Consider the following 23,782-nt stretch of genomic DNA (forward strand, 5'->3'; position numbering starts at 1 on the left):
AGGAGCAGCTTTCTTCCCCACTGCATTCCCAGAGGAGCAGTTTTCTTCTCCACTGCATTCCCAGAGGAAGACCAGGCCCATCTCCACCAGCCCTGGAGCTTCAGAGGAAAACTCCACCCTTGTGCAGGATCCCTGCTCCAGCAGAGCCACAGCTGGCACTGCAGGAGGGCTGAGCCACCATGGGATGGGACTGCTGCCACCACCCTGACCCACAGGCCGCCAGGGCCTGCTCTGACTCTGGCAGTGGTTTTTCTTTTTGTACTATTTTGTATTTTTTAAAATTTTCCTAGTAAAGAACTGTTATTCCTATTCCCATATCTTTGCCTGAGAGCCCCTTAATTTCAAAATTCTAATAATTCGGAGGGAGGGGGTTTACATTTTCCATTTCAAGGGAGGCTCCTGCCTTCCTTAACAAACACCTGCCTTTTCAAACCAAGACAGAAACAAACCCTGCTCCGAAGGGTAGTGAGACCCAGCAGGTGGAGAACCAAAGCAGCAGGTCAGGCTGGGAGGGGAGGCAGACCAAAAAAAAATCAGGGGCTGGGAGCTCTCAGAGCCTTCCACAGCAATAATCACCCTCGCAGATGCTTAGCTCTAACAGCCTGACAAGATCCCTTTCTTCACAGAGGAGCTGTTTGATTGCTCCCATACTTGTTTCCATCCCAAATCCCCGGGTTGCAATGTCTTTGTGACACTCCAAACATCCACAGGGCTCTTTGAAGTCGAATTTTAATGTGTTTATTGACACCACTTATGATATTTCAAAACATATGGGCTACAAATTGTTACCATACACTGTGAGTGTTTACAGTAATCCCTGTATTAAAACAAACTCAGCCTTTCCTGATGATTTTATATCTTCTTACTGACTCACTTGTCTGTGTTTATTTAAACTCCTGTTGAGGTTTTTTTTTAAATATTCAACACTTTTGAAACATTAAAAAAAAAAAAAAAACAAAAAACTGACCCTATCTGCAGATCTCAGATACTTTTGAAAGGTTTTGCCTTCATTTTATGGGTGCCACATGGCCCAAATCTCCCTTTTGAATTTTCACTGCATGAAATGGCTTAAAACTCTCTGGTTTTAGTGTCTGCTGCTGAGAGTGATGTCTTAGAAGAATCCCTACAGGGCACAAGGCTCCTCATCCTGCTTCACGTTTCTTGGAGCTCCAAAGTTCCTCAGAGGGAGCAGGACCCACTCCCATGACTGCCCCCAGACATTGCCTCTGCAAAACAAAATAAAAAAAAAAAAAAAACAAAACAAAACAAAAAAAACATTAATTGTGGCAGGAACAACAGCCCTGGGAAAAAGAGCAAAATTAATGTTTGCTAAAAGGAAAAAAAATCTAAATTAGGGGAAATATATTTCCTTAATAACTGATAAAAGATAGGGAGGAAGAGGTGTGAAATTTGCAAACAAATTATAAAATAGAAAATAAGATTAAAGGCATTGTTCTTTGAAAGAAAACTTCAATTTCTGCCTGGCTAACTTGGAGCAGCTCTGGGGACTCCTCCATGATCTCCTTGTCTTTGGGCTCCCAAAATCCAACCAGTATCTCTGGGATTTAATGGTATCCTGTAAAATGGAATAAAACCTGTGAGTGATGAACAACTGGGGAGGTGCAGAGCCCACCAGGATTCAATTTTAATTCAATGATTTGGAATTTGACATCTGAGAACTACTCAGAGCTCACAGGTTATTTTTTCCATGCTGGAGAAAAGCAGGCAGGATCTAGTCATAGAAAGTGATGTAAAGTGTGCCTAAACAAAAATCTTAGAGGAAAATTTATATGTTTGTGACTGTCCAAACATCCACACAGCTCTTTGAAGTTGAATTTTTATGTGTTTTATGTGTTTAATGTGTTTCATTTTAATGTGTTTAATAGTCTTGATTATTTGAAAAAGAAGAGGAGTCCTGGAATATACTTACATTTTTTAATTGTCTAAATGTGCTGAATCAGGTTAAATGACTTTACTAACCTGGGATCCAAGCACTTACCCACAAATTAACAAATTTCCTGGGAAATGGAATAATTGAGGGCTTGGGAAATAACTGTGATGCTGCAGGGACCACCCCAAAAGCTCTGGAATCACCTCCCAAATCATCTCCTGCATCTCCAAAGGGGAATTCCAGGCTACACCTGGTCCCTCTCAGCAGAAGAACTGACAGGAAAACTCAGGGAAAAGCAGCACTTTTTATCACCCTGCAAGGAGCACTCTGGGACGAACAAAGATGTCCCCGACATCTGCATCCAGCTGTGCCAGCCCCTCCCTGCCACACACGGCTCAGGGGCTCCACAGGTGAAAGAAATCAGAATTCCTGGGAGTTTTAAAGCTTGGTGGTGGTGAAGCAGGGAAAAGCAGGGCTCTCTCACCCTCAGTTCAGCATTGAAGAGGCGCTGATCTGCTCTGGAATCTCGTTGTTTTTTCCTCAGCCCAGCTCTGAGCAGGTTTCCAGGCCTGCGGGGCCGGGGCTCCTGAGCAGAGGGCTCAGAGCTGGGGGTGAGGTAGGGAAGGGACAAGTGGAAAGCATTCCCAAATTCCCATATTCCCACATTCCCATATTCCCACATTTCCACATTCCCAAATTCCAATATTCCCACATTCCTACATTCCCAAATTCTCAAATTCCCGTATTCCCAAACTCCCACATTCCCAAATTTCCATATTCTCGCATTCCCAAATTCTCACATTCCCACATTCTCACATTCCCACATTCCCAAGTTCCCACATTCCCACATTCCTAAATTCCCATGGAGTGTGCAGGGTCCTGTGGAGCAGGGCCAGTGGCTCAGTGTGAGTTTTACAACATTTCCCTAGCAAGTTATAAAACGGTTCTGTATCTATCTTTACAAGGTCTTTGAAGGGAAAACTATCTAATTAAGAAATGACACTTAAATTATTTTTATTTTTTAACCTAATAGCTAATCACTCATGTCCTGCGATGCAGACTTTTTTGTCTAATTACAAAATATTACTTAAACTTATAACACGTATATAATATATAATACAATACTTTTATATTGTATATACTTAAAAATATAATATAATATAATATAATATAATATAATATAATATAATATATATAATATATAATATACAATGTATAATATATAATTTATAATGTATAATGCATAATATATAACATATAATATATAATATAATATATAATATATATTATTATATATAATAATATATAATTTATAAAATATAATGGATAATAATATATAATGATATAACATAATATAATATTAATAACACGTATCATATATAATATATAATATTTATAAATATAGAATAATATAATATAATGTAATATAATATGATATAATATAATATAATATAATATAATATAATATAATATAATTATAGATATATAATACTTATATGATAGTACTTAAACTTAAGAAGAAGGTGAAGAAGAAGGACCAGGTTCCACCTTAAAACCTCCATCTTGCTTTATCTCTATTCCTGTATTCTAAACCCTTAAACTCTAAGTTTTCCACCCTGTGATAGCACACACTTCTATTCAAACTCCACAGCCACAATCCCAGTTTTATCATCAATTTTGGAAGTCAGTGCAGTGTTCTCCTGGGGGTCGGTGCCTGGCGGCACAGAAAGGCTGGAATTCAGCCAGGGCTCCAGGAGCTCAGGTCAAAGCACAGCCACACGTCCCACGAGCTGCTCAGGGACATCCCTCAAACCCAGCTAAGCAAACAGCCCCGAGAGCCAAGTGCCAGCTCCAGCTGGCATCCCGGGGCTTTCTCTGCTGCGCTTGTGGCAGATTTTGGAGGTTATGAAAAGTTTACTAATGAGAAACACTTTGGGACACGGGGCCAACAGGCTGGGTCTGGAGGAAGAGCTGTAAATGACACGAGAATGTAAAACTGTGGTGGAAAGTCTGGAGCAGTGGCTGCACACCCTGGGAAGTGCTGGCTGTTTGTACATCCCAACAATTCTGGGGGCCAGGGGAGTTGTCTGCCTGCTCTGAAGGTGTTTACACTGCATTTCTAAATATTTAATGCCACTGATGACTTTAAAGACAACTTGTGCTCCTCAGTGATTTTGTTCATTTCGGTTTGTGGGACCAGCTCTTCTTTTGTCAATAAGAATTTGATCCAGCAAAGGACTGGGAGAGCCCTGAGCAGCCAGGGATCCTCAGCAAACAACTTTGGTGACTCTCTTTAAGTCATCTTAGCAAATTTCTGTTGGGAAATAATACCTTATTTTGATTTCTGTGTAAGAAGCACTTGCAAACAACATTTTTTCCCCAGCACAGGCTGATCAGCTAAACCCCAGTGATCAGTTCAACCCCAAACACCCACTCTGAGGCAGAAATCAGCACCAAAATTGAACTGACAGATGAGAAAGCAGCAAGTCCCAAGGGAAGCTTCCTGCCTGGCTGGTCTGCTGGGAGCAATTCCAGGCAGCTCTGCCAGGGCTGGACACCCATCCTCACCAGGAGCCAATATTTGGGTGCAGCAGCAGAGCAGAGCAGTGTTTGTCTGTCTCCCAGTGCTATCCATCACTGTGTTTACCATATTTTCCTTTTCTTTCCATAACTCCTGGCTTCACTCATGTCTGGGTGTTTTCTAACCAGCCTTGAGGTAATAAATCAAAGCTGTCAGCGTTGGAAGAAAATTAATGTGAGAAGTTGTTCCAAAGGCCACCAACCTTTTCCCTACTCCCTGTGAGCTGTGTTAATCCAGGATTCCTCAACAGCTTTCAAAGTTTTCCTATTTTCACAAAGTTTTGAGGCTCCAGATGCTTTTTTTTTTTTTTTTTTTTGAAGGGTGGCTTTGTACACTTCACCAGCCCAAATTCTTGGAGTATTCCTGGAGTTTCTTCAGGTTTCAGAAAGAAATGAGGGTGCTCAGCACAGCTCCAAAGTTGACCCTGGGCTATCTCCAGCCAAGCCACAAGCAAAACCCAGACCCTGAGCTGGAACATGTCAGGGGCTGAATCTGGGTTGAACTTTTACAGAGGAAAAGGCCAAATAATTGGAAACTAATCCTGCTCCTGTGCCCTGTAGTGATGACGCCGGTTGAATTATTCATCGGGAGTTATTTATCCCAGGAATGTGGCTGGCATTTCTGCTGAATACATTACTTGCAAGTTTTGATTTCTAGTTTCATTACTCACCCTGCTCCAACCCCAACCGCCTCATTTCTGAAAGTCTCTTTTCCAAGGCTGAGAAAAGGAACACTTGGGACACAACCTTCAGCTGATGTGATCCAGCAAAACGCCTCCCTGGGAACGGGCAGCCTGGCAGCTCCAGCCTTTCCCTGGAACTCTGGAAAAAGCAATGTTCTTACCCCATTCAGCTGCAGATGAACTCTGTAACCCCGGGCAAATCACTTTGTTCCCCCTCACCTCTGGCTGCACATTTATAAAATGGACAGAGTGTTTCACTGTAAGATACTGTAAAGATATGTTAAATTGCCCAGTTACTATGGAAACTGGGAAAGCTCCTAATGCAGATGGATGAGTGCAGGAGCAGATGCACCTGACTGAAAAATCATGAGCAGTTGGGAGCTTCATTAGGTAAAATCATGGTGTAATCAGAAGGATTGTGGGAGCCACCAAAAATTCCTTTACTAGCTAACACCTGCTTATTAATTATTCAATTTGGCTCTGAGCAGACACTGAAGGTTTTCCCTCGAACATTTTCAAATGCTCACGTTGAATTGTTCTGTTGAAATTTCTTCTGAGATGTTTAGGTAGCAACTAAAATTCTGTCCTACTAAACAAAGATCATTAAAACCAGAAGAGCAATTGCAAAGCCAGCCCAGAAGTCTGAAGGCTGAGACATATTGAGAAAGAAGCTAATTCCAAAACTAAAAATCTCATGAGCCACTTAAAGAGAAAGTACCAAGCAACTGCTGAAGGCAACTGTGGCAGCTTTCCCTCCACTGAGACTGCTGTTTTAATGAAATATCCACAAAATATTGCTGCTCCCTGATTTTGGATCAGAATTCAGCTGTCAGCTGCCCAGCTGGACATCTAAAAGGTAGCTCAGAGCTTCTTCCAAGCAAAAATGGAGCAAGGACTTCAACAGCCAGGCCAGCGTGTGCCTGTTAATCCCTGCAGCAGAACCAGCAGAGAGAAGCCACTTGTTTCCTTTGCTAATATCCTCAATAAACCCGGGATTTGCTTTCTTAGCCCTCAAAATCTAAGTGGTGGATTTGGTTTTCAAAAAGGCATTTCAGATATGGAGGTTCCCTCCCTCCTTCAACACATCCAGTTACAACAATTTTGAGGTATTTCAAATTTCAGACCTCGAGCTACTCCCTGTTTTCCTATCAATTATCTGGGGTTTTGACATGAGAAATCATGAGAAATCATGAGAAATCCTGGAAGCAGCATTTACTAAAGTGAGGTTGCTCAGTTTTGGGGGTTTAAAAATGGGTTTGCCACTGCCAGTGGCTCCTGGAGTCACAGCTGGGTCTTGCTGGGGCAGAGCACTCAAGGCTTGCAATTCCTTCAGGGAATGAAAGCCATGGAGCTGCTGCCGAGGGAAACGCTCGTCATTAAAGCAGTGATGGTGGCTCTGGGGCAAGGAATAAATACCTGCAGGGTGAGGAGAGATTGGGTAAACAGAATAAATCAGAGCCTCATGCTGCACCATGCCATGGGTGGGGATCCCAGCTGGCAGCATCACCCCTGGACCACTTGGGTGCCACTTGTCAGGATCCAGCAGCCAAGAGCCACCCAGCAAGGCCTCCCCAGAGCCAGGGCTCACCAGAGCTCTGCTCCACACTCATCACAGAGGGAAAACCCTCACCCAAACCCTGTCAAACCAAGAGTTTTCCCCCTCTCCCCAGGAAGAAAAGCCCTCCTGTGTTCAGCACAGGTGGAGGGTGCTTCCCTTGGCTCATGGGCATGGCAGGTCCCTGCTGGTGTTCAAATCAAGGCCTCTAACAAGAGGTGCAGCTTTTTGGATAGAGATTTGTGCCAGAAATTATTTTGAAGGTGTTATTACTGAACTAGGAATGTGAAATTATGTTTAACTCTGACCTGGCACCACACGTTACAACCAAGATCCTCAAAATTATTTCCAAATTATCTCCTCTGTGCTATGAGAGGATTGTCAGCTGCTTAATTATAGTGAAAAGCAATTAATAATGCAAATAGCTCACTGATAAACACTCTCTGCACAAGTCCCCATGGACAGTACTCTTCAGTGGGATACTGTGTGCAACAGTGAGAGCTTCCAGCCACATCCAGTTTGGAATGGGGCAGAACTTGCTTGTTCCCTGCTTAATTTGAGGCTACACCAAGACACCTGAAGACCTCAACTGCCTGTGAAAAGCATTCTGTGATTCCATGGATCAGTTCCCAGCAAGGAACTGGGTGTAACCCAGGGCAGGTGAAGCTCCAAGTCTCTCCAAGGAAGCAGAACTCCGAGCATGGGGGCAGCCAGTGCACAAGGACAAAACTCCTGAACTCCCAAACTGCAGCTGTGTGTCACCTGGCCCCTGGGACAGGCAGGGAATTCATTCTGGGTCATTCAGGTGTCACCTGGAGTCCATCCTCTGTCACTCAGGTGTCACCTGGAATTCATCCTGGGTCATTCAGGTGTCACCTGGAATCCATTCTGGGTCACTCAGGTGTCACCTGGCCCCTCTATTAGCCTGGATTTGCAATGCTTAAAACTCTGAGTTGAATCTCCCCAGGCTGGGGATTGTCCTTCCTAAGGAGTGGATTTTACCCCTTACCCTGAGATTGACAGAAGGACATTAATAATTGGGAAATCCTTGATGGGAAGCACTTAGTGTCAGGAATACAGACAACTTGGTAGGGAACCTGCTCTGGGATTTTAGGAGTGGGAGGTAAAATCTGATGTTATACCTTTACAGGGTGGCAAAGATTTCTCACCAGAAGGACCGGGATTCAATGCACATTCAAACCTCCTTTTATTTATTATTATTATTACTATTATTAATTATTATTATAATTCATTATAGTGTTATTGTTATTGTTATTGTTTTAATTTACTATTGTTATTGTTGTTATTGTTGTTATTGTTTATTACTGTTGTTGTTGTTGTTGTTGTTGTTGTTTTTTCTCTCTAACACACTGGCCTAATGATGGGAGTTCATTCCATTGTAATCCCCACACTGCGGTTTGAGCACCCAGTGCCAGGAGCAGCCAGGGAGCAGCCACAACAATGGGGAGGATTTTCCAGCTCACTGTGTGATTTGATCTCTATAAACCTCCCCTAACACCGACTGTAAATCATTCCCAACATTATTATCCTTCTGTCTGGGAGCAGAGTGCAACCACTGAGACAACCTGAGGATCCCAGGCTCCTGTCAGCACCTGGGGGAAGGAGCCTCGTGGGTGGGATTTGATAAATTCAGCAATTCCAGAGCTCCTGCAGCAGGGACAGCGCTTCCCACTGGCTGCCCCCTGCACACTTCCCACTGCTCAGGGGCTTTTATTCTCTTTATTTTCACTTCTAGCCCAAACTGGTGATGGCTGGAGTGCGGAGGTGCAGCTCCCAGTGGAACAGGGAAGGGGTTTCAGAGGAAAATCCTGTGTTTTCCAAGACTTGGTGTGTCGCTATTGGACACTAAATGAGTACACAGAAGCTTGGTAAATTCAAAAGAGAAAAAGAGCCAATTTTATTTCTGACCTCGCAATATACAGAATTCCAAAAGTGGCAGTGGATTGGAGGGTGAAACTGCCACCTCTCCAACCACTGGTCAAACCAACAGTCCATCAATTCTCTCCTCCCACAAAGAAGAATGCAAAACAATCATTATTTACATGAACAGCGTGTGAGAACTGCAGTAGAAACATGTAAACATCAGAAGGCATGGAAAACTTTTAAAAGAACTTTAGAACTTTCAAAAGAAACTATAAAAGAAAACTTAACACTTCTAAAAATCAGGGCAACATTGGTGAAAAGCCTCCTCCTGGAGCAGGAAAACGCCGGAATAATGGCTCTAAGCTGAGAGAGGGCACATTTAAATTAAATATTGGGATGAAATCCTTCCCTGTGAGGGTGGTGGGGCCCTGCCACAGGTTGCCCAGAGAAGCTGTGGTTGCCCCATCCTGTCTGGACAGGGCTTGGAGCCACTCAAGTTGCTGGCCATGGTATGAAGAGCTCAGGTAAATGGTAAACCAAAATTTCCAGTGTTTTTCAGCATAAACGTCAGTCAAATGAAAGCTCAGGCATGACAGTGAACCATCAGCAAACAGCGTATAATCAGGGTTTTTTTTTTCCTTTTTTACATACACCTACAAGAGCATTAGTGTTAAATAAAAATAGCAGAGCTCACCGAGTCTATTCAAACATCATTTATTTTAGAGCCCCTGAATTATTTTCTGTAGGCTTCATCAATTCATACACTCACACATTAATTATCCAAACTGGTTGCCTAAATCCCAGCCAGTTCTTTGGCTCCAAGCCTATAGTATTTCACATGTTCCTCTTGTAAAAAGGAAGAAATGTATAAATGAGAAATTAAGTACTTTTGTACTGCTTTTAAACCAAAAATGTATCAAGAAAAACCTGACTCTCAAACCCCTACACACTGCTTTTAATTATTTGCTGCAATTAATTTCGTTGGAGCAGCCCTATGAGAGAAGATTCTTTTTTGATAAAAAACAGAATTTTCTTGGGGTAAACATTCACAATTCCTTCCATTTCTTTCCAAAGCTGGGGATGACTGACAAATCCTTTTCCCAAGGAGGCCAAATTCAAGCCAAGCCCCTTTTGGGATGCCCCTCCTGACTCCCTTCCAGGTGCCCCCTGTTGGATTAAGCTCTTTTTTGACCCAGAGAGCTAGAACTTGTTTCTAGTTCTATTTCTCCCTCAACAATGTCTGTCCTATACTGTAGCATTTCTAGATCAACATTTCTTATCTCAAAATTTACATATAGATACATACTATGTAAGTCTTCTGCCAAGATTTGAGAATTTTCTACAAATCCATTTCCCACAGTCCCCTGTCCCTGAGTTCTGCCAATTGATGGGGGTGATTTAAAAATCACCAATGGAAAAAATGGTCTTATTTTACAGTGAATACAAAGACAACACAAAAATAAAATTATACATCCAATAAAACTGCTTGCTTGGCTTTAGCAACGAGCAAAAATAAGCAAGGTAATGCACCTAATTATTCCTATAGGAGAGAAAGGATAGGGATTGAGAAAGATCTATCAGCAATTGCTTAAATATTTTAAATACTTTACCATCATCCAGGGTCTGCAGTTTCACAGCAAGGACCTGGAGAACCCTTCCCTGCAATTGGGAAAATCCTACATGGTGCCTCCCCCTGTAGATGAGGTCGCCAAATTCACTCCAAAAGTGGCTCCAGCATTTAGAGGCCCAAATCAGCAGGTCAGGCCTGGAGAGGAATTGTTGTGTCTGCCCAAAATGGGAAAGCAGCAGCTCACATTCTATATGGAATCTAGAGTTTTACACCAAAGAATTGCAGGATTACAAATAGATGGGAAACAGAAAAGCTCAAACCCGAAGGCATCATCCCAGCCCTCCTTGCCATTCTCCCTGTGCCATCCCCATGTCCTCAGCCGTGCCTCCCCCTGGCACCACAGAACACACCCCAGTGCCTAAAAAGCCTCTTCATTCTCTTGCAAAGCCTCAGTGAGAGCAAGTTCTCCAAAGAAAAGCCAACACGAGCCCACAGATTTTAAACCAGGCCCAGAGCCATCTCCTGTTCTTTTCTTGCTTGCAGCGCCTCTTGATTTTGACTGAAACAGCATATAATCCCTGCAGTCAGCTTCAAATATCTGTCTATACACATAAATATAAATATATAAATATTTTCCAATTCTAAGTAGCAGCTACTGAGGGAATATTTGCCTACACAGGCCAATAAACTAATCCTGAGTGCCAGGTGTGCCATAATAAATTTCTCTCTGCTCCTGAGTGGTTTTGATATTCTTGCTGCTATCAAATAGCTCACACATCCTTAAAACAAAACCGATTTGTTCCAGAAAAATCACACAACAGTTTTATTCTTAGCATAAAAAGCATTGTATTCTTTATATCTCTGACTTCCCCAGGCCAAGCACTGCCACAAAAAAAATTAAAAAAAAAAAGTCCATGGCTGGGAATGGCTGAGTTCTGCTACAGCAGGTTTCAAAAGCAAGCAAATCCCTGTCTCACACACACATACTTACCAGGATTGGGGATTTATTTGTCCTAATCTAACCTGAATGCCTGTTTGTAATGGGAGTGAATATCTAAATAGATTATTACATGTAACAGCAACAGCTTTCTCCAAAAATCACCGGGATTATTCAAACCCTAGAAGGGAAGAAAGTAGAGAGGAGTGTTTGAGTAACGTGATCTGCCAAAACAGGACGGAAACTCTTTAACAGCACCTTGCCAGAAACAATGCAGGGCTGAGTCTGCTTTAAACAAGATGATTTTTCAGAATATTGTTACTGACTTTTTGTATAGTGTTAGTGAGGTTTGTGTACACTAATAAAAAATGAAAGCTGCTATTAAAAACAAATCAATGGGCTGGGCCTGGTTTTGATCACACCAGAGCTGGCCATTTGCATTGGTATTTGCAGCATCTGTTCCAATTAAGACTTGTTTTCTAGTTTAAAGATATTAGTGCAATCACTAGAGTTCTGTTGAGAACATGAATAGAGCATTGTTCTGGCAGAATGCAGTTAAACAGACTCCACAGACTCTATTAAACAGCTTTGCTGCCCAATTAGAATGGGAAGGAGTCAGGCAGACAGGGCTGCACTGGGTTCCCTCTGTTCCACATGGATTTTTATGGATTCATAGTCAATGAAAAGGGCTAACGTGGAACATGTGTGGGGAAAGCACGGGCTGCAGGCTGGCTTGGGGCAGGGCAAGTGGAGCATCCAGCCCTTTATCTGGCTTTAATGGACACCAAAGTTCATGACTGTGGCCACTGGGTGGAAAACAATGACCAGGGATGGCACTGTCTGCAGGAAGGGAAAATGGGTTAATGTGGGAGTACCAGGGGCAGGAATCACTCCAGAGGCTGAGCACAGAGGAGTCTCAACCCCAAGAAATGAATCCATCATCACCCCAAACCACCCTGTGCTCCAGGGATGTGCCTCATTAGCAGCAGTTAAGAAGTCAGAGCTGGGTGAGGGCAACGCCATGGGCACTGCCCACAACATTTTGGGTTCAACCTCCAACCCCACAGCTGCTTTCCCATCCACAGGAGTGCTCATCCACCTTGGTGTGCCAGCTCTGTGCCAGCAGGGATTCCCTCAGGGATCCTGTGGGTCAGGATTGCCCAAACCAGCAGGTTCTGGATGCCTGAGCCTCCTGGGCAGCTTTTGGGGGAAATGTTCCCTGTATCCCTGCTGCAGCTTCCTAAGGTATTCCACACCCGAGCCTGCATCCCAGCCCAGCTGCCCTAACTCCAGCTAATTAGCTCTTGGAGCTTTGATGGATGGATTGATTCCGCAGTTAAACAGAGATAAATTAACTGTCTGTCCAGAGTTTGAGGGAGGAGGGAATTCTGATTAGAAAGTTATTTCATGCAGTGTTGCTCTTCCTTCTCAGCCAGTGCTGAAAACCTCTCGCTTCCCTTGTGGGGAAAGCTCATGGACCAACCCAGACCTGCAGAGCTCCCCCAAAATTCTGCACACCCATACCTGCAAAGCTCCTCAAGGATTCAGCACTCTCAGACCTGCAGAGGTCTCCTGGAATTCAGGACATTCAGACCTGCAGAACCCCCCAGGAATTAAGCAAAATCTGACCTTCAGAATTCTCCCCCAAATTCAGCACCCTCAGACCTGCAGAGCTCTGCAGGAATTCAGAACTTGTTCCTCAAACCCACAGGGGACACCCTTGCCTTGGGCTGTGCATTGGTAAAACCACTGATTCTGCACTGGTCTCTGCAGGTTGAAGAACTCACCTCTGGAATTTATTTTCCCCACACTTCCAGGAGCATCTGAAATGTGTTTTATTGTGAAACCCATCAAAACACCTAAAATTCGGCAAAAAAAAGTTTCATTTTCTCCACACTCTAAAGGACTTTTATGTTAAAATGTTGCTTTTTTTTTCCTGAAATGACAAATACCCAAACATGTTTTTAAAAGGTGCAATTATAGAACTAATGAAAAAATCTTTAACAAACTGTGATAAGGGCTTGGAGAAAGATGGGGTTTGTTAGAATTTAAGTACCTTAACGTGCAAATAGTTTAAAAAAACAAATGCAGCCATCACCTAAATATGTTAAACAAACAGGCATCGAGCAAGATGGATTGGAGATCATTTCATGTAAATATTAACTTTTAAAGCTTTCCAACTGACACAACTTAGGCAACAGAGAATGTCCCTTTACTTGCATCCTCGTACACTCAGCAGTCCTGGAAGGCAACCAGGAGGGGAAAAGAAACAAAAACAAGCAAATGCAAGGTGAAAAATAGAATTGAAGGTTTCTGCAGACGTGGCCAACGAAAGCTGGCACAGGGCTGCACTTCCCTGGATGCCTCACCTCCTCAGAAAGGCTCTGGGAATGTTGGCCAAGTCCTAAACTCAGCCAAGCCCGTTGTCTCTTCTCTCGAGTGTTAGAACACATGGCCTCAGAAAGCAGAGAAAAGTGCCTTGTTTCACGTGAAAAAACCTTTAAAAAGATTGACAAAACTCAACAACCCCACAAGGCTTTTCCCCTTCTTTTCCCCCAACTCCACAAGCCTTTTTTGTTCATCTTTCCCCCCTCAAACCTTTCCTCCACCATCCCCCAGGACAAATCCCTGAGACTCAGTCACTGTTGTGATGCCTCTGCTCTTCAAATCATCCCCAGCTTTGCTCTGCACTCTTAAGGGAGAGCACTCAGAGGGACCAAAATGCCCCCCAAAAAGAGAAAAATTAGAAAAACAGGTAAAAATAAAGCAGTAAAGGAATTCTCACCCTCATAAAAAGCACATTTCTTTTTCTCTGGGCTTTTTTTTTTCAACTTCAAGGACCTTAATGAGGCTTAGTCCCACCAAGGAGAACCAAGGATATGAGATTTTTCTTCTCTGTTGAAGAGGCTTTAGATACATTAAAACTAATTACTGCTTGTTTTATGCTCCAGTAGGATGAGAAATTCCCTTGAAGCTGGGATGGGAATTAATGCCAGTGGGCAAATTTTTACTGTGTGAGAAGAAAAGAGCAGGCAGCATCCAGTGGAGAGCTCTCTCCACACATTTTTTGAGCAATCCCAGGGATGGTGACTCCAGTGCTTCCCTGGGGAGGCCGTCCCAGTGTTTAACCACTCTTAAAGTAAAGAATTTTTTCCTAAAATCCAACATGAACTAACCCCAAGGCTGTTTTTCCTTGTCCCATCAGTACCTTGGGGAGCACAGACGGGGCTGAGCATCAGCCAGAGGGAATCACTTTCATTCCTAAGGAGTCTTGAAAGAGAGATTTTGGTTTTGCCAAGTATTTCTAAGGTCTGAATGCAAATTATCATTATTAATAGGATATTTTAGCCTGTCTGGGTACACTGTGCAAACAGCAGCGATATTACCCAGGGCTTCTCAAGTTTGTGCACTTCAAGCAGATCACCTTTCTCTCTGTAAGCAAGGAACTCTGTCTTTATATCACATTTGGCCTTTTTTTTCTTTTTTTTTTTTTTTTTTTTTTTTTTTGTCTTTCCAAAGCTGTTTAGCCTTTTGTTATTATTTTAACTGTTTATTTCTTTAACAGCTCATTATTTTCAGTGGGCTCCTGTGTCTCATTACACACAGTTCAGCTTTAAGGGGAAATGTGTCCTTTAAAAAGGTTTATTCTGCCTAAAAACATAATCAGAAGTGTTTCCTCCTCTGATAGTCATCTCTCTAAAGACTGTTCTGTGCTTTATGTTGGATTCCTTTGGTAGGAAGTGTTTCACTTGCTTTAAGAGAACCAGAGAAAGTCACAAAAACCTCCAGAAGACATCCTTGATCTCTTCTGATTGAACCTATGGGCAAGAATTTTCAGTCAAGGCTGGTTTGAGGGGGGAAAGAATTCTTTTTTGCTTATATTACTGCTGTTATTTCTACAGGACAGAAGAACTCAGATGAAGGGATGGGACTCCATCAGCTCCCTGGCTGCAGGTGGTGGGGCAGGGGGGCAATCTGGGCTGCCATGGAGTGCCTTGGGCACTTCCAAAAATCAGGCAAAAAGGGAGAGGACGCAAATAAAGCTGAGAGAGGGGATCCTGGCTTCTGCCTGACGCTCTGCTTTCTTCCAGGCACCCAAAGATGGGTGTCCCACCTGCACAGCCCCTCCAGTGTGTCACCCTGAGAGCAGCTCAGCTCCCAGCACATCCCCCAGCCAAGAACAGAGCCCTGGTGCAGAATTTAAAAAACCTTTTGCCCCAGAGCTGCCAGCAGAGCCCAGGCAATGAGGCAAACCTCAGTCTCCTTCATAAATAATTGGGATGAGACATCTCTGAGGAGCAGCCCTGGGGTGAGGCCAGCCCTGACCTAACAGGGGTGGGAGAGAGGATCCATTCACAGGGAAGTTCAACCTTCATCCTCATCCTCTGGAGCCTGGTGACCTGACAGGGCACAGAAGTGTCCAGAACTCTGTCCTCTCCTCTGGTCTGGGTTAGGGATACCCCTAAAGACCCCCACTAAAGCGAAGTGGAAGCATCTGACAAATTCCTCTCCTGCATTGCAGGTGTTTCTTTTCAGAAGAAAAACTAAAATTCAGAGGCTGTTTTTCATCCAGCTCATTGGGACAAACCCGAGCACCTCAGGGTTTTTTGTTTTTTTTTTGCTGCTGGAGACACTCAGCTCAGGGTTTTGTTGGGGTAGGGCCTCACATTTGGAGTCTCTGAGCCAGATGTGCACCAGCAGGTACCGAACAATCTGTGAAGTCCCATGAAGCTGAGGGTTTGAAGGCTTGAGAGGAGAAGATGCCTCTGCAGTGCTCTCACCTGCAGAAATCATATTGAGAGAGAATTGGGGTTCCGTTTATCAAGGCCCTTGGACCAAGTGAAAGGCTGGGTGACAATTCCAATTTTAGGGTATTTCCAAAATAAAAATCCAGAATGTTTTTGGAGGGGAGAGTGGGATTTGCTTTACAAAAGAACAGCTTTTATTATTTAATGGGTGACAACAACACCCAGACACTCTCAGAAGGCACAGTATTTTCACCACTTGTGTCTGTCTCCCAGCAGGGTCTCCGAGCATCCCCACAAAGCAGAGGTGTCCCCAAAGTCACAGCCAGTGTCACACAGCATCATCAGGAACGAGTTCTCTGCCCTTCCCCACTCCTCTTCCTTCCCAAACAGCTCCCACAGCTGTGGGGTGCTTGGCACAGGCCCCGAGTGAAAACCCAGCTCAGCCAAGACCCTCCTGCAAAAGCAAACTGGTCAAAAAAGAAAAACAGCCCTAAAAGAATTTGGGAAGCTGATTTTCAGCCCAAACAAATTACAGGGAGAAAGAGGGGCTGGGGAGGGCACGAAGGAGAAAAAGAAGCCAAGCTCTGGAACCACTGAATTACCCTCAATCCTCGGAGCGCGGCCAACGCAGCATACGAAGGATTGCCCAGACAGTTCCAAAAATGACACATCACCCTCTTCCTTTCCTGCCTCACTCGTGGCAAACCCACAGCAACGAGCTTTTCTTTTTTTTTTTTTTCTCCTTGTAATGCCCCAGAGTTGCCATGAAAGCAGCGAAAGGAGCCAAAGCAAGAGGAGCTGAGGTGCTCAAACATCGCAGTAGCGCCCCGTATTTAAACACCTCTCCCAACCCTCCGTTCCCAAACGTGATCCCAGCCAGACACAGCCCTTTGCCCAATGCCTTCTTTCAAAATACAAGCCCAGCAAAGGCTCTGACCTGTCAGCCCCACTAACCATTAATTTATTTTTTTTTTAATCTGACCGAGCTCTGCGATTCTCAGCCCCTCACAAAGGGGGTAAGTCTCTGCCTGGCGTTTTTTTGGAAGGAAAATGTGGCATGCACCTATTTTGTTTCATTCTGTGCCAGGACCTATAAAGTTACTGTGGGCTGCAGCTCCTGCCAAGTTCTAAAGGTGACAGGGCAATGGGCACCCAAAGGACGCTTCTATCAATGCCCTTTTATTTCCCTCTCTTTCCCCTTCCACCAAACCTTTTTTTTCTAATAGAATTACTCTTATCTGCAAGTGATTTAAACTCTAAGGTTTACAGAAGATTTAAAGAGTGCGAACACAGTTGGAATGTTTTAAACTAACAGTACAAGTTGCATTTTAAGAAAATAATTAACTCCCAGGGGAGGTGTGGTTCTTGGAGTAATGACAGATTCAAGGCTGGCTTTCCCTATATGGAGTTTCCAAATAATAAAATATCTTTGGTTCCCTACTGGTGTCAGATGAGAACCTGTTAGTGTGCTAGTTGCTGGTGGACTGTCATGGGTTTGCCGGGGTTTTTTTTTGGTGTTTTTTTCTTTTTTCAGTGGGCCCATTAGTGTTTTAAAGACACAGTGCACAGTAGGTAACCTGCCGTGCAAAGCTGCAGCACAAAGCATTGTAAATACAGAGTTTGTCTATTTACAGCCTTTCCCCATCCCTTCTTCTGGCTTAAAAACTTTTAAAATACAATATTTTCTTCTTATTTTGTAGCCTTAATGTGTCTATTCTTGCTGGGGACTTCTCACAGCCGCAGACAAGAACCAGCCCAGTGTAAGTCCCAGTCTCCCTCCTGCCTACTGGGAGGGGTGGCAGGGCACAGCCACCTGCCAGGGCACAAGAACAGATGTAAACCCTCCTCTTTTTAAAAGCTGAGTGCTCACTGTTGGAGGAAAGCCTTCTAAGAAGATCCAACAATGAATAATTCCAGTGAAAGCACTGCTCAGGTAATTCAGCAGAGCCTCAGCCAGCAAAGATCCCCTGCAGGACTCTGCCAGGAGCTGAGATGTTGGGCAGAACTTAAAGTTGATTTTATTTTATCTGTGACATCTCGTTTTGAGCTGTGGCCACAATAATTGAAGGGAAATTCTGTGGCCTCTCGGGTTCCTGAAGGATGGCACAATAGTTTAGATAGAGAGGAGAATAATTTCACAAAAAGCAGAATGGTTGCAGGATAACAAGAAGATTCTCTATGACTTGTGCACAGGTCCTAAAATGATGCATTTATTCACATTTCAGGAGTGGCCTACAACATACAAGTGGGTCCACGCCTTCTCTTTGTAAAGTGTGAGTAACTTAATGGATAATTTACATGAGATTCCCAACCTGAAATTTAAACCTGAACTTCCCAGCCTGAAAATGGAACCATTTTCTGTGATGTGAGCTACATCTCATCTCATTTGTACTCATGTCATTTATTTTGCCCCAAAAAAAAACCAAACCCAGGGAGTTATATTCATAATTTCATAACATTTTAAAAAAATAATTAAATTAATGAAACAACCACAGCAGTGTGTGTAACTCATGACGCAGATTAAAGGAGCCACCTGGACTGATGAGTCTCAGCCCCATCCCCGTTCCTCGTCAGCTCTCCTGCTCCAATTTAAGATTCCAGCACCACACAGGCACCAGCCTGTTCTCAGGAACACTCCCAGCCTCTCAGGGACAGCTCTTGCCACAAATTTAATTACTTGCAAAACCTTTGGTCATTAACACCCAACCTAAATTCTGTTGCAGGTCACAGGCTATTAAAAAAATGAAGTGTCCATGCTCCCCAAACAATGATTTGTTTAACTGGAGCTTGGGTTAAACCTGAAGCCACAGCAGTGCAAGAATCCCATTGCCAATGTCCTCAGCCTGTTCCAAAACCTGCTGGGAAGCTTGGGAGGGAATATTTCTTCCTGAACCTTTCCTTGATGCTCCACAATTCCTTCTCCAAGGCCAGGCTGGGTTTGGAGCAACCTGGGGTAGTGGGAGTGTCCCTACACATGGCAGGGGGTGGAACAGATGAGCTTTAAGGCCCCTTCCAACCCAAGCCATGCCAGGATTCCATGATTCCAGGCTGTTTTCCATCCCTCAGGCCACTGAGTGTCTGTCTGGGTGGATAAATGGGCCAAAATATCTAATTCTCAGGAGGAAACAACATGAGCCAAGTGGCCATTGTTAATGATGAGCATCACAGAGCTCAGAGGACACCTCTGCTCCCTGAACGTTTATTCACTCCCCTGGCACCAGGCTCCCCAGTGCTGAAACAGCTTTAGAAGCCCAGAACAAGCTCCATGGATGGAGGGAGGTGTTTGTCACCTCCTCTGGGGAGGCACAGGCTCCGTCAGGGACACCAGCCCTGCTACTCCTCACCCAGCCCAAGTTCTCCTGGAATGGGGCTGGAGAGTGACACGTAACCAAATCTGAGTGTGTGTACTCACAGAGGCACAGCCCCTGCAGCAGGGATAGTTTATTGCTTTCATAATATTTTCCGGGTTTTGAAACACAAACCACATGTTTAATATTTTCTTTTTTTTTTTTTTTTCAAAATTTACACATTGCACTTGCTGAAGAGTTTTTATTCCAGCACCCACAGTCTCAGACCCTTCCCAAAAATGAGGAGGGGGAGGAGAAACAGATTTCAAAACCTGCTGTCAGAGCTCTGGAACAGCCCAAAATCCCTGGGTGTGCTCCTCTCCTGCCTTGATTTTACAGGGCAATAAAGAGGTAATTTGGATTATCTTGTCATCAAGGAAATCACTGACATCCAAACAAAGGGGAGAACTTTGACAGCTTGGTGCACATGGAAGGGGACAGAGCAAAGAGTCAGGAAATGCTCTCAGCCAAGTCCACCTGGGGTGTAAAACCCTCAAAAATTCCTTCAGATCCACCACAGATCAGCTTGACCACGGGCAGAATAAGCCCCTCTTACTGGGAGTAGTTGAGTACTTGAGTCGAGCCCTAAACTTTGGAATATTGTTCCAGAAGGCAATGGGAGGATTCCCAAATTTTTGAAGCTCTCCAATAAAAAATAATGCAAGAATTTTTCAAAGCTGAGCTCTCCTTTGGACTATCCCTTCAGTAAAATTGAGTTTGCTGATGTTGTGGGTGTTGTAAAAACAAAGGAATCATCAAGAATCGCGTCCTGGATGTGGAAGCCAATTCCCTCATGTAAAATCAATGGGAATTAGACACACAAGTGCTTTGGAAAATCCTGTTAAGTAGCTGTGGCATCAGTGGGTTCCCTTTAAAATCTATCACTCTCCACTTGAGTGGAAGGGGTGTAGAATTGAGCTGTGGATGTAAGAAGTGAGGGAAAAGCCCCAAAGCATCTTGTGAACACCCACACAAACATCATCCATGCTTCAGAGTCCAAAGGGAACATGGATCATGGGGTAACATGGGGTGCTCCATGCAGGAACAGGCTGGGAATGCTCCTGTAACATTTTGTGAGAGTCACTGAGTCCCTCCCTGATGCCTCTTTATTGGTGCCAAATAAATCCCTAAAGACAGCCACCTATTCATTGTAGAAAATGGTGATATTGGACATGCAATGGCCAATCCAAGGATCAGGGAGTTCAGTCTGTTGGGACACATTTTAAAGAGCAGGAGCTCTGTGTTCCCCAGGCACACACCGTGCTCTGTGTTGCCTTCATTAGGACTCATTTTAATAGGATAAAAGGTTAAAAATACACATAAAGCTCCCTCAAAGGGCCTATATTTGTGTGTCGGGGCCACTCCAACGTGGCACTTTCACAGCCATCTCTCTTCACTCTCATTTCCTTGCAGGACAAAATGTAATTGGTGGTTTTGACTGAACTCCTGCTACACTGCAGCATCCCCAAAACACTGCAGTTGTTGTCAGAGGCACTCTTGGATCCTGACAGATGAACAGCATCATCTAGGGGCCAGAGATCAGCACTAGGAATCACACAAACGGCCAGGAAACCCAGGGGATCTGCTCCTCAGCAGGCAGGGCACTCATCAAGAAGAGGCCACTGCTTTATTCCTATTTAAAACAACACCCTGTGCAACACCACAAAACCGAAATGCAGCTGGGCTGGTTTAGTGTTACAAATCATCTTTATTTTGGTGGGTTTCCAGCTGGGTGAAATCACCCTGGACCAAAAGAAGCAGAGCTCTGCCCTCAGAGCTGGAGGGATGCACAACACTTTTTTCAGGTTACAAAATCACAATAACATCATTGAAACCACTGGAAAAAGCATCTTAGAGACGTGGCCAGCATAAGACACCCAAATTGAGCTGGCACATCCTGTGTGGCTCAGCTCCTGTGCCAACAAATTTGTCCCTCAAGGGGACACTGAAATCATCGAGCAAGGCCCAATCTGGGCCTAAAGGCATCTACATATATAAATATGACATAAATATAAATATAATTTTTATGTGGCCAGGGTGAGTATAAGACACCCAAATTGAGCTGGTACATCTTGTGTGGCTCAGTCCCTGGGCCACCAAATTTGTCCCTCAAGAGGACACTGAAATCACCGAGCAAGACCCAGTCTGGGCCTAAAGGCAGCCTCAGAGCTGGAGGGATGCACATCACCTTTTTCAGGTTGCAAAATCACAATAACATCACTGAAATCACTGAAAAAAGCATCCAGAGATGCGGCCAGCATAAGACACTCAAATTGGACTTGGCACATCCTGTGTGGCTCAGTCCCTGGGCCACCACCTTTGTCCCTCAAGGGGACACTGAAATCATCGAGCAAGACCCAGTCTGGGCCTAAAGGCATCCACAAACATAATTATGACATAAATATAAATATAATTTATATAAATATAAATATCAGGCACTGAAATCAGTACAAAAATTCCCCTCCTGAGGTGAGCAGGGCCCAGGGTGGCTCTAAATGAGGCACAGCAGGTCATGGCCACCAGCCCTCAGTGCCACAGCCACGACTCAGTGGCCCTTTGAAATCCTCGCCTCCTGCAAGTTGAAGTTGGACTCTCAGACCAACAGGTTTCTGTAAAAAAGCAAAATACCCTTAAAATTGGTGGTTCTGAACCACGTCGTGGCCAGAGATGAGCGATGTTCAATGAAAATTGCAAAAACAAATAAATGAACGAGCCCATCTCCAGGGGAAAATCCCAGTTTCTGGCTCTTGTACTCACACCCTATTCCCTGCCAAGGAATTTGGGCTCTCAGGAACTATGAGTGGAATAATCCCTGTGTGGCAGGGATGTCCTAAATAATGGCCAATTTTATTGTATGAAATTGTGATTTGGAGCTGAAATTCTCACCCTGTGACCAGGAACTTACACAAACTTCTGCTGACAGGGATCCTATTGTCACAAGTGTGAACTGAGCCACTTGTCTGCCATCACCAATTTGAGATATTTTATGAGTTAGCACTTTTATCACAATAACATGATGAAAAATGTGATTTCCTTGTCTTGTCACAGCAGGGACAAAGGATTTTTCTGGGTAGATGATCACACTTTTGGAGAACGAAAGCCTCTCAAACATGGTTAATTGACATGGAAATGTGGTGTCCAAGAAGCACAGAAATGGGGCAAGCCAATGTCAAAAGTTACTTTTAGAGACTTAAAAATGAGCATTTTCCGTGAAGTCTTGTCAGCTAGAAGCAAAAAAGGCAAGAAACCACATAAAGGAGGGACCTGGGCTTGTGTATAACCCATCCTAACTGTAAATGCTTTGTTAAACTGGGGGTTAACAGAAGAGAAGCTGCTAGAAAGTGACCCCCCCTTAAAAAAAAAATGAATGGGCAAGCTTTGACAAGGCTCTTCCCTTCAGATTCCCAGCCTGGCCATGGAGAGGCTGAAGAGGGCACTTGAGCTGCTCCAGGAGGGCAGCTCCAGACTACAAAGACACCCTGGGCACAAAGGAAACTGCACCAGAAGAGTGTTTAATGTCCCTAAAACCTACCCCAATAGAAAACAAATGAATGATGAAATAACAGAGGGCCCGACAGGCCCTGCTCCCAAACGTGGAGTTTGGGGCAATCCCTGGCTATTATTTTCACAATACCTTGCATTCATTACTTTATTTAAAAATGGTGTACTGTGTCTGGAAAACAGGAAGTAAGCCATAAATCTCTAGTTTAAAAGCCATCTGAAGCCTGTGGACCAGATATGTTCTCAATCAGTAGTCAGGCAGTAAATAAACATTTATATACAGCAACTGCTCTCAAGCAGCCTGACCTCCGGCTATTACAGGGCACATAAAGAGGAAATTTGTTTAGTCCCATAAAAGCCCAGGCAATATATCAATAGATTATTAAAAATGGAAACAAAGTAGGCTAATGGATTATATTGATTTTAATAAACATAAGTATATGGGATTCAAAGATAAGAGTCAGATATGACATCCTTCCAAGCTCACCTTTCGGGATATCTCCTAAAATCAGCCAAACTACAGCTGTCAAGGATAGCAGGGGCTGCTATTTTTTGCTTTGCAAATCGACATATTTTTGGCTGAAGGACTTAAATTGGAGGGTTTGCATTTTTATTTCTGTTTGTGAACGATGAGTGCAGTCAAAAAATAAAACTTGCACATCTTTTAATGTCGTCACCACGCAGAAAAAAAAATTGCAAGCAATTGCAGGCTCTCCTCAGGCATCTTGGCTGGGAGTGCACAGATGCTGCTGGGCTGGGATTTTTAGGTTTTGCCACACTTTTGCTACAGCAAATATTGGTGCAGACACTGAAGGCAGAATCTCTGATGCTCTGGAAGCCTCCAGGATCCTCAGGTAGCCCCAGCACATCCCTCTGGCTTCTTCCAAGCCTGAAACTTGTCTTTATGTTTTAAATAGTTGTTGTGTGCCCTGAATGCGTGGCTGGTGGTCACAATCCCAATATTTGTCCACTGCTAGAGTCTCTTTTCCTTCCTCTCTTCTCTTCTGACTTGGGGAGGTCCCTTCATTCCCCATGAGTTCAGCATCGCTGTGAAAAACTAACTCTTGTTTTTAACTTCAGGAGAAG

At 43.9% G+C, this 23,782-nt stretch overlaps 1 long non-coding RNA gene across 2 annotated transcripts; it reads right to left on the minus strand.

Moving 5' to 3' along the window:
- Nucleotides 1–1,172: 1,172 nt before the first annotated feature.
- LOC137461848 (uncharacterized) lies at nucleotides 1,173–23,782 on the minus strand. Of its 2 annotated transcripts, XR_010993505.1 has the most exons (4): nucleotides 22,082–23,782; nucleotides 11,155–11,281; nucleotides 5,139–5,293; nucleotides 1,173–1,224 (listed from the first exon to the last, which is right to left on the minus strand). It is a non-coding gene; the product is annotated as an uncharacterized lncRNA (long non-coding RNA). The 2 variants fall into 2 exon arrangements; XR_010993506.1 differs by lacking the exons at nucleotides 11,155–11,281; nucleotides 22,082–23,782 and adding an exon at nucleotides 5,609–6,250.

This window comes from Anomalospiza imberbis, chromosome 23 (assembly GCF_031753505.1).
Source record: "Anomalospiza imberbis isolate Cuckoo-Finch-1a 21T00152 chromosome 23, ASM3175350v1, whole genome shotgun sequence".
NCBI lineage: Eukaryota > Metazoa > Chordata > Aves > Passeriformes > Viduidae > Anomalospiza > Anomalospiza imberbis.